The sequence below is a fragment of the Gallus gallus genome, chromosome 13, assembly GCF_016699485.2.
Source record: "Gallus gallus isolate bGalGal1 chromosome 13, bGalGal1.mat.broiler.GRCg7b, whole genome shotgun sequence".
Lineage (NCBI taxonomy): Eukaryota > Metazoa > Chordata > Aves > Galliformes > Phasianidae > Gallus > Gallus gallus.
Window position 1 is genome coordinate 11,391,919 of NC_052544.1, and position 11,011 is coordinate 11,402,929.

The window sequence follows — 11,011 nt, forward strand, 5'->3', positions numbered from 1 at the left end:
ACCATGGTAACACAACAGAACCTTTGCTCATCTGTCCTGCCTAGAAATGGTCGGAATCTGGAAGACCATCCTCTGTTGTCCCTAGGGAAGAGGTGAGAATGGCTCTTCTCTTTCACTCATTACCACAGTGTCTTTATTTCTGTGATGTTACAGCCCCACACGCAGCAATTCTCTCTGAACTCTCCCCAGCAAACAATATTCAAACACAGTGGGGGAAAAAAAGAAGAGGCAGAAGAAAAGCAGCCACCCACCAGGATTTCAAGTGGCAGCTCTCTGGGTAGTGGCAGGGAATAAAAGCCAAGTACCGCAGCCAATGAAAAGGTGTTAGCATGATACGTATATGGCTAGGCAAATTATTACCTATTGTATTATATAGGTCTCTTCTTTGACCTGTAATGTTACAGCACTAAGAATGGGTCAAGACAGCTTTTGACAGCAAAGCACCAGGAACCAGGGGAAGAGATGTATTCTCCTAATAAGCATGAAATTATAAATGAGTTCTCTGTATTTATGTATTCTCATTTATGTATTCTCATGTATTTATACGAGACACAGCAACATTTTGGGAACCAAAGATGTGAGGGCCTCTTTATCTGTGGGTTTGGGTGGGTGGGTTTTTTTTTTTTTGCACATTCAAACCCAAAGCTGTCACATCTTCAAGCTGTTCTCCCCAAATATGTGGACAAACATCTTTTCTGTGATGAGAACTCAGATTTTGGCTTTATCATATCACTATGACAGCTAAGATATTTATGAAAAGAGCTAAATAACATGGAATTCATACCATTCGTGCAAGCACCACCACCAGTAGGCTTCCTTGGACGCTGAGTCCCAAATACTCCTTTTTCTCCTTACAAATCTAATGACTTACTCAGCTTCCTAATGCCAATTAAGCATCCAAGAAAAAGGAAGGAGGGGAGACATCAAAGCTGTCACACTTCTCTTATGCCTCCCAGCCGAAAGCTTGTCCCCTTTTCTGAGTCTTTTATAGTCTAGGCAGATCTCAACAACATCACCAGCTGAGTGAGAGCTCTTGCCTAAGGAGCTGTCTGCCTAAACTCCTCAATTTATTTAGAGCCTACCGACATCAGGGAGCAAACGGGTGCAGTCAGCAAAGATGAGCTGAAGAAGAAAGAAAATAAAAACATCCATTATATACACACAAGCCCTGACTGTGGAATTCAAAAATATGCAAAACAAAGCACCCTGATTAATCATTAATTTTACCACGTAGCCCTTAAAAGCCATATATTCCCTTTTCCAATCTGAAGGTCGCAGCCAAGATGATACAGTTGTTCAATCCCACAGCTTCAAAGCACACAGAACTGAATATTCCCCCTTCTGGACCAGTTCCTTCCTCTGATCTCTTTACGTACATTGACTGAAAACAATTAGGAATACACATTTAGCTGGATCGAAATTAATGGACCAGCATAAGAAGTACCTGGCATTTGTCTTGTTGATAGATCCAAATTCCTTACTAAGGAGAAAATCCCATTCAAAGTAATGGGAATACAAAACACTTAAGGCTTGGCTATTTGGGATAGATTTTTAGAAGAGAGTTGCTTCTATTTCAGTACCAAAGCGAGCGGTCAGACCTTCCCAGCAGTACCTCCACTAAAGCACTCACCAGGTGCTAAGCTTTTATGGACAACAGAAAGGTTTAAAGTGTGCTGGCAAACCTGCAGCGTGTAAAGGCTGACACTGAATCTTTTGGAGAAGAGAAAAAAAGAAAAGCCCTAACTGCACACAAAGCCTGCATCCCGTTTCCAAGCAGAACTCCCTTCCTGACCCCAAAATTAGACTTGCCCTAGAGCTCAGGTATATCTGCCACTGTTTCCAGCTAAAGAAAGCAAACAATCTGCAATTACCAAGGAGACATGGACAGGAGCTCACATCCCACTCTGCCCGAGAATTAAGCTTTGAACTGAACACCTAAGTGCATAAAACTAGACATTATCACAAGGATTTAATAAAAAAAAAAAAAACGCAGGATTCCCACTCTGTTCTTCAAACTCTTTCAGGAGAAAACTCACATTTCAGTCAATTGTGTCTTTCAATTACTGAGTAATCTTTCAAAAATTAACAGAGCAGCATTACTAAATGGCCTGAATGTTACAAAATGAAACAAAAACAATGTTGCTAGGTTGCTGTATTTTTCCCCTCTCCTGGATGAGATGTTAGCATGCCAGGGGCACAAGGAATGGAAATGTACTTTTACATCAATCTACTTTCTTTGCTTGGATTATTTTAAAATGACTCTACTACAGTGTGCATTAACCTAGCCAACAACCCCGGTGTAGTCAGCTTTCTTTAGGTAGTTTATTAGGAACACAACTACTGTGGAATCACCAAACGATAGTCAATAAAACAAACAACGAATGGGCAGTGCAGTGATAAGAAACACAGCAAGCTCATAATAGAAACTGCACAAGAAGAAATGCTGGGAAGCATTTCTCCTCGCCATTGTATATTTGTACCTTCATGCTATATACGCACACATGATAGATGAGCCCCTCCAACTGCCTCAGCCAAAGGTCATGCCACATAACACCACAGCAGCTGCAGAGCAGAGCAATTCCCCCCCCCCCCCCCCCCCCCCCCCTTCCTTACTTAATTCACATCCTTTTCCTTTTTACATGTCTTCATACAGAAGCCAGAGTTCACACTGTGACTAGTTAACTTGGAATTGATTCCGGTCAGATAAGCAACACATTTCAAATTTGTTCCAAAAACACCTATTACTTCTTTCTCCTTATTTTACTAATTTGTTTCTGAGCTATCAAATATGCTCAATACTGACCAAACGTTCGGTCTCAGCAGTCCACATTACATATCACACTCCATTTTGACACATTATGATAGATCAATTAAGAAGGTACCTCTCCAAGAAGAGGCTGGTTTTGGGAGCACACAGTATCAGTCACAACCAAGAGCTAAAAATCTGACCTCCCTCTCTTACAAATAGCTTGTATGTTGCATTCAGCAATCCTTTGTTAACTTTTCCACCCCGCAGCACAGATAGCCGCATCCTAGTTTACAAATGCATAGAGAAGGCTCAGCGTTTAGCAGTGGTAAGAAAATTGTTTAAGATCCCTGAGGGAAGGTGCTACAGAAGTACGTTCAGTATAGTTACAAGTCAATCCAGTTTGCTGGAGCTGAAAGAAAAAGATATTTCATCAACCAGGATTTCTTTGTATATTTATATGTATTACATGCACGCATCCCTTAACACTTCAGGGAGTGAAATCTCTAAGGAGATGGCTGGCCTGAAAAGGATAAGGTTAACATAAGGCAAGCTGTGTGCAAGGTATGCTCAAGTGTATGCTATATGGAAAAGAACAGGTAAAGATGCCCATCTTTCTGGGATTGGACAAAGAAAACATCAAAGTGATTTGATTTTAGTACTGTACAGCCTCTGCATCACTACAATGAACACACCAACATTACTCTTGCCAACAGAAAAGGGGCATTCCCTTCTTCCAGCATATGCTTAGAAGAGCTGGTGGGAAGTTTGGAATTCAAAGGAACAAAACTGCCTCACATAATACTTCCCTTAATAGAAAAAGAAAAGAGCCCATGCTGTGTAATTATATGAAGGTAAACAACTAAGAATACTCATTGTAAGCTGTATTGTATGCCAGGTGATTTGTCATGCTGACGAGCTTCCAATGGAGAGTGCCTGCAATGTGTGCTCTCCTTTTTTTATCTCGGATTTCTGCATAATGCAAATTGCAAACAGAGGAGGCTCCGTTTCCCATCTAAGTTATGCAGCGTCAATCTTTTCTTTTTTCCCCCCCGAAAGTTTGGTGCGCGATGCGAAAACTCCATAGTTAGAGAAAATAAGGCAGAAGAACTAATTCAGACAAACAAAGTACATCTCCACTCTTCTCTGACCTGCAGAACCTCGCAGAAATTGGGTGGATGGCAGAACCGCTGGCGATGTTGCCAGCAGATCTCCCTGAACTCCTCAACCTTGGCAGAATCACAGGGGCAACTTTACACATGGATGAACTGGTCTTGAGCAATCTCCTTAACGTCGCAGACACAAATAGGCTTTCCTCCAATACCAGAGAAGCCTGTCCCACATGTTTATTTTGACTAATATTACTGAGGACAATCCAGCAATATTCCTGGAGGGACTCCAATTGCATTGCAGGGGTCAGTTAAGTCTTGGGGAGAAACGGGTGGGTGAGGAGCCTCTAATACCATTTTAGAATCTTGTTTCTCTCAGATACAATCCTATAGTAAGGTAGGTTCATTTCCAAGGGGCCCCAAAGGGTTGAGGAAAGAAAAGACTCCTTCACATCCAGATCACAATTTAAAAGACAATTATGGGCCAACTTTCTTTAGCCCAAGGACAACAGTATCACTCGTAAAAGTGGGGTTAACCTTAGCAGATGAGCTTTTGAGACATCTTCACCTACAAAAAGAAAGCCAGCCTAGGGCTGACAACTAGCCCTAACCTGGCACAGATGCAGACTTGATTCAAAACAACTCAAGCATGATTGCAAGGCTGCAAGGTTTACTGAGATAGAACCCCTCTGCATTTGAATATTAAGACAATTATAGCAGTACAAATTTTCTCAGTGGTAGAAATAAGGACAAGTGTCTGCATTATGTGCATCAACTAACCATTTACATTCCCTGGTTTCACAACAAAACTGCACCAGCTGATTGTCCTTATCCCCATGAAGTCAGAGAAGGACAGAACGGACAAGAAGGGAAAGCAAAGGCCATCAGAGGTTAACCCACAAGATCAGATCAGAAAGAACAGTGCCATAGGAAGCGTGTCTTCAGCTCAGACCCCGAAGTCTCAGCACTTTGCACTGAGATTTAGCACCATACATACCCAGCAGTACATACAGCGTTGCCAAAGTTTTTATTTTCAAATAAAGACCAAGAAATACAGATTTCCTTAACTCTCCAGTGGCCTCAATTATGCACCACATCCACCATGTGAGCTGTATTTCCAGAGCTTCAGCACTTGACATTTTGAAATAAAATGTCATGAATAGAATTTGTGAACCACTCTTTGCCCTCCCCCTTTGATTTCAAATCCTTAAAAGCATCAGATCACTGCTTCAAAACTATCCCCTTCTTCTTTCTCCTTCCTCATATTTCAGTTTGAAAAAAAAAATAAAAAAAAGCCATCAGCTCAGGTTAGAGCACATCTTCCTTCTACATCACGCCAAATCTCAGAGTTCTTGAGTTAGCCTCTACCCACCTAACAGCTTTCGTCACATTCATTCTTATTGCCTTACACCCATCCTCCTCATTTTAGAGTGTTTTCTCTTATGCCCCGAGGAAAAGAGGCCAGGAAAAAAAAAAAGGCACAGATATAAACTCAGTGCTGTGAACTTCAAGACTGTCTTAAATGTGAAGCAGGGACACAAGAAATCAATCTTTTTGTCAAATTATCCTATTAGTATGACAGGTTTAATGCTACCATGCAAGTGATTGACTTCTCTGTGGTCCGACTGACTGATTTATCAGTAGAACTGAAGGAGAACAGCCAGCTCCATCACTCTTCTGAAGAAACAGCAATGGTGAACCCATCTCCTGAAAAGTATGTTTTGGTGCCTTTTCTCTGCTTTAAGATGGAAATAACTTCATTCCCAGCGTCCTTTTCCTCCAATCTGACAAAAACACTGCTTTGCAACTCCAATCTATCCTGTCTGATACTTTATTTAGTTCGCCTCTAAATGTATGGCTCTTCCTGAAAGGTCAATTGTTCCTCATCTAGCTGATGGCCTCCTGATGGAGCCCAATTATTACCCTCTGTCTTTTTGTATAAGCTATGGTCAAGACACTGTTGGCATTATTAAGATGTGATGTCCTGTTAAGGATGCCTTAAGAAGTGGAAGAGCTAACGTGACAGCTCTGAGCTTGGAGAGGAGAAAAGAAAAAAAAAAGGAAGAAGAAAGGTGCTTTTCTTCTCCTCCAGTATTTGCCCTGTGCTGTCACGCTGCGTGAAGGGGCCATCCTGGCATCTGTTATCCATTCCCCTGAAGGAGTCCTTCACAAGAGTGAATCTGCCTGCAAAGACGACAGGAGGAATTTGAAGACAGCATGTGGAAAGTTGCCATCGGTCTTCCAGAAATCTCTTCTCTAAGTCTCATAAGAGCTGACCTGGGGCATACAAAACCACAGTGCTTCTGAAACACAAAGTAATCGCTCTGAACTCTCTTTCAGCCATTTGCATTTTCAACAATCTCTCTTCAGAGAGCTGCCCTGCGCCTACGGGAATATTTGCCTCCATTCACAGCTGACTTTTAATCTAAGATGGAATCTGCTGGCTTTTCTTTTATAGTTGACAGTGAAGTTATGGCTCTGTTAAGATAAGTGTTCTTTTTGTTGAGCCTCTTCTATAAAATTCCTGGAAGATGCGCCCTCAAACAAATCTCCCAGAATACCAGGGTAGAAGTAAAGTACTGTCGCTATTACCGAAAGCGCTCTGCAAATCCCACACAGCCTAAGAGAATCCAATGGCCCACGATGAATAAAGATGCTCGGTAAGGCCAGATAAAAGAACCAAACAACCAACGAGCATCGAATTATAAAGCCTGAAATCCAGAAATATCTATTAATCCTTTAGATTTGTCACCCTGATGTCTGCGATGTTTTCTTTCCCCTTTTGAAACCGAGGCTCTCCACGTAGGAACTTTTCTAACCTGATGAATTTAAAATACACAAGGCCTCATTCATTTACAGAAACCTCTAGGAATTAAGCAAAAGATACATTTTCTAGATAGGAAAGGGAGAAGGGTTTTTTGTGCTTTTGTTTTTTAAACCAATGACAGAAATACTTTCAACCCACAATAACAGAGATATTCTTTCTGTGCCTGTATGTTTTTTACGCTCAGCTTAAGACCATCCTATACCCCACACGAAGCACAGGAAAAATGCCAGCTAAAGTTAGCTTTTCACATGAAGAACAGCAAGGAGAACAGAGAGGCAGGAATTCCCAAGGAGACAGCACAATGCAGACAGAAACCTCTGCTAATCCTAAGGGACCACTAGGCATGTATAAAAACCAGGCCAGGGGATAACTTATTGGCTTCTGCAAGGCCCCTTTGCCCTCGCATCAAGTCAGGCTGTGTGACATGCAGAAAGCCATTTGGAACACCGCCTAAAAGCCTCCAGTCTTATCACCACTCCAGTCACTACAGCAAAATGTTTTTCAAGCAACTCAGCAGATGAAGGTTAAATACAGAAGCAAACGCACAATGCTGGAAGAGTGCTGCTAATAAGATCACCACTCATAACAGGGCAGTTTTCACCAAAAGGGGAGTAAGGGGTGCTGTGCTAACAAAGGAGCAAAATTGCTTCTGCCAGGTTCTCAGCAACACCAGGCAAAGTATTCACAGGTAGGCCAACAGTTGCATAAAGAAAGAAGAGCTGAACTCACCCAACTAGCAAAGGGGCTCTCTGGCTGTGCAGCACTCCTCGGCAAGCAGCCCATGTCCAAGTGATGCTCTCTGCTCAGCAGCTGGCCCTGATATGAGCCCAGCATGACTCCACCCCTTCTGGTCAGGTGGGGAGCACAAGCACAGGTGCAAACAATTTGCCTGTGCTCCCTGGGCCACTCACAGCTCACTTTCACCAGGTGCTCAATCACCAGCTCAAGCCCCAACCTAACAGTTCCCCCACAAAGGGAAAAACAGCCACCTGGAAAGTACCTGGATCTAGAAATGGCTGACTCACAAAATCGTCTGTGTAAGAGCACCAGCTCATTTCAGTGCACACACACACACACACAAAAGACATCATTAAACATAAGAGTAACCCTTCCAATTTCTCTTATTGCTTCTGAGTGGCAGTGCTAGTAGATCTAAAGTGTGTGTGAACAACACTTAAGCCCAGAGCCCCCTGTAGCCCAACTAACAGAAATCATACCACGTCACAACTAGAAAGCCAAAGTAATTCTGCTTACAAGATGCAAAATTTTATTATTTCCTATTCCTGGCTGTTCCATTGCAAAGTAGAGCTAAAGCAGCCTGGTCTCCTCGTCTTGACTTCTGCTGATGGGGGCTTGGGAAAATTCAACATCCCTAGTAGCTACATTGAACACAGCTCAATTATTCAGATACAGACATGCTGTATCAGAGTCAAGAAGACAGCGTAGGGAGCCAGGCTTAGCACCTCGGTGAGCAAAGTCCCAAATGGCCATAACCACAGCAGTGTCAACACTACAGGCATTGTGCAAGACTTCGAAAATCAAAGCACAGTGTTTGAAGAGAAACAAATGGCTTTAGGAGCCTAACTTCCCTTGAATGAATTGCATGTCTATGCTTTTTTTGCAAATCTTTCATGTCCATCTCCACACTGTTTGCTAAAGTTGTTATCAAATCTACTTCTTTCACTAGAAATATATTATCACAATAAGAAAAATAAAGCAGGTATGTGGCTTGTTTATTAGTTGGAGAGTTTCTTAATGAGGTGATATTTTAAACTTCCTACAAGAGGAGTTCTTCAAACTACAGCACTTCGAGCATATGGCTATTAGCAAGACATGTCTTTTGTTAGTAGTCTTCCAGTCAGGAAAGTCTGCTGAACTCAAATGATGACTTAGTGTCATGGGAATCACATTTCTTTTCCACTGTTTTATAGCCACTCATCTTGAACTGACATTGTTCAGCACTCCTCACCGCCGGTGTCAGATGGTATATCAGCTTCCAGAGCAGCCTCAGCATCTTCCGGATGAAAAGTTTCTATGATTAACTTTAGAAATGTCAATCGTTTGCCACGTTCAGTGTTCAGACTTGTTCATCAGTTAGTAATAACATTCCTAGCTGAACAGAAAATGTGTTCTGAATAAGTGCCGGGGAAAGGAAAGCTTAAACATTTGACAGCAGTTAAAGATGAAGCAGACTATACTTTTCATTTCTGAAATGAGGATGCAGTGATTTCAGTAGGTTTCTGCACCAGCAAAAGCTGCAGGATCATGGAAATGGACCTTTCCTTCTACTTTTTATGACAACTACAATTCTATATTTCTCATCTCTCTCCCGCAATTAAAAGGGGAAGATAACAGAAATAGCTGAAGAAGCAAGAGACAAAAAAGGACAAATAAGCTGCTTCCAGCTGGTCGCCTCTTTTCTGCGCGTGCTGTACTCATTTCATTACTAGATTAGAAGCTTCTTCCAGCATCATCTCCATACACTTTGAAATTGTCACCATTAGAAAGTACGTCACAAAAGTTATTTTTAAGACTATAAGATTGTGTTATAGAGAATCTCTTTTTTGTAGGTTTTTGTTTTTGTTTTTTTTTTTAATGTAATGGAGGAAAGGCATTTGTTAGAGAAATGAGACAGCTGAGGGGAAGAATACTCATCATAGTCAGAAGATACAGAAAAGAAAAAAAAAACTTGGAATGTGCGCCTGTTCTCTCAGCCTGAATACCTCTCTCTTCCCTGAGTGGTGTCAAATATGATCAATCAAATTAATTCTACATATACTAAAAATGAGTTCTCCCTCTTCTGCTCAGCTCTGGAGTCACAATCTCGCTTCATTTGCGTGGAAGTCAGACTACTATCAACATGGGTCTAGACAAATCCTCCAGCAAGTCAACCGACCAATTTCAGATGCATCCCAGTGTCCTCAGCGTGCATCGGTCAGGATTCCAAAAAGCAACCAGTACCAGACCTGTGACACTCGCAGTAGCAGTGCCTGTCGCCACAGCCAGTCCTGTCATGCTCTGATCCACTCCTGCTGGTAGATCTCCAAACATTCCCACTCTCCACTGGAGTCCACCACCACGGAACCTTTGTTCCACACGCACTGCTCAACACTACTGCAGTGTTCAACATCCTCAACAGCAGTTTAAGAAAAGAAAACATGTACCAAGCCAAACTCAGAAGTACATAAAATAAGGGAGCTTAAAAATACCACTGACTGGCAAAGGGAAGAGAATCCATGTCCTGCTTAGATGTTAACATGAAGAAGAAGAAAAAAAAGATGCAGAAGTGGAAAAAAAAAAAGTACACATACAAGATAAAGCATAAGACCAATGTTGAACAGGAAGTAAAGAGTTCTCCCACACACAATAAACTGCTCATGCATTATTCACAGGTTGTGCAGCTGGGGATTGTTACACCTCTTCTAGAAAGAGGAAAAAAACCCACATTCAACACCCTCATAGCTCTGCACTTGCAGTAAACCCCTAGAGAAAAGATTCAGGGAAGATGCCTAAGTGTGAGGGTGGTAAACAAGCTCCACAGTGCAGTAATTTTCTCGTTGGGGTTTGGGTTCATTTGTTTCTCTTTGCCTTCTTCCCTGGTCCTCCATTTTAGAAGCTGGAAACTCACCCAAGGACATACGAGACTGAACTGGTCCAAGTTTGAAAATCTATATCAGTATCGACTAGCAAAGAAAAAAGGAGGGAGAGCCATTCCTAGCACAGTCAGTTACCACTGCCCTGTTTAAAAGAAAACACACCCACCACAGTTGAAGTGGATTAGGCATTATTCCACTTCTCAGTGTTGTCCTTCCGATAGCCTGAACCTTGACCAGACTATCTTCTCTCCACCCCTAGCTAGCCCCCCTTCAAAAGGGGCTCTCACGCATGCACAACCCAATAAACATTAATAAGAACATGTAAGGGTCAGGCAAAAGGCCAGAGTCAGAGCACTGGCAGAAATCCAAACTGAAACAGACACTGACTGTGCACAACAGCGAGGGAAGAAAGTCAGCTTTTCCCCAAAGTGACATTTTAATTCAGAAAGAAACCTTCACTAATCCCAGGAAGGGTTTATTATTATCTGTGCAGCAAATGGGACTGCAGTTGGTCTACATAAAGCATTAGCTTCCTACAGGGCGTTTTAGACTTTAAATGATGAAGGACCAGACTTAAACCAGAAGTCAGGTGGAACTCTGTTCTTTCCTTTAATTTTATTTAAGCATGCCAAAAGGCAGGGAATGAAAATGCAGCATAACAAAAAGAGCCCAGTGGAAGGCAGGGCGCAGGAAGGATCTCTGCAGGCAGGGATCTGCACAGGAACATTAATGT

The 11,011-nt window shown here is 42.1% G+C and overlaps 1 protein-coding gene across 11 annotated transcripts in view; it reads right to left on the reverse strand.

The window, feature by feature from the left end:
* Positions 1-11,011, reverse strand: part of SGCD (sarcoglycan delta) — a 358,597-nt gene that overhangs the window by 315,919 nt on the left and 31,667 nt on the right. For 2 of the 11 annotated variants that reach the window (XM_025154986.3, XM_015293901.4), the window contains exon 1: positions 7,412-7,476. The exons of the other annotated variants lie outside the window; for them this stretch is intronic. The gene's annotated coding sequence lies outside the window, so the exon portion shown is untranslated. Of the gene's footprint in view, positions 1-7,411; positions 7,477-11,011 lie in introns of those variants that run through there. 11 annotated transcript variants of the gene reach the window in all.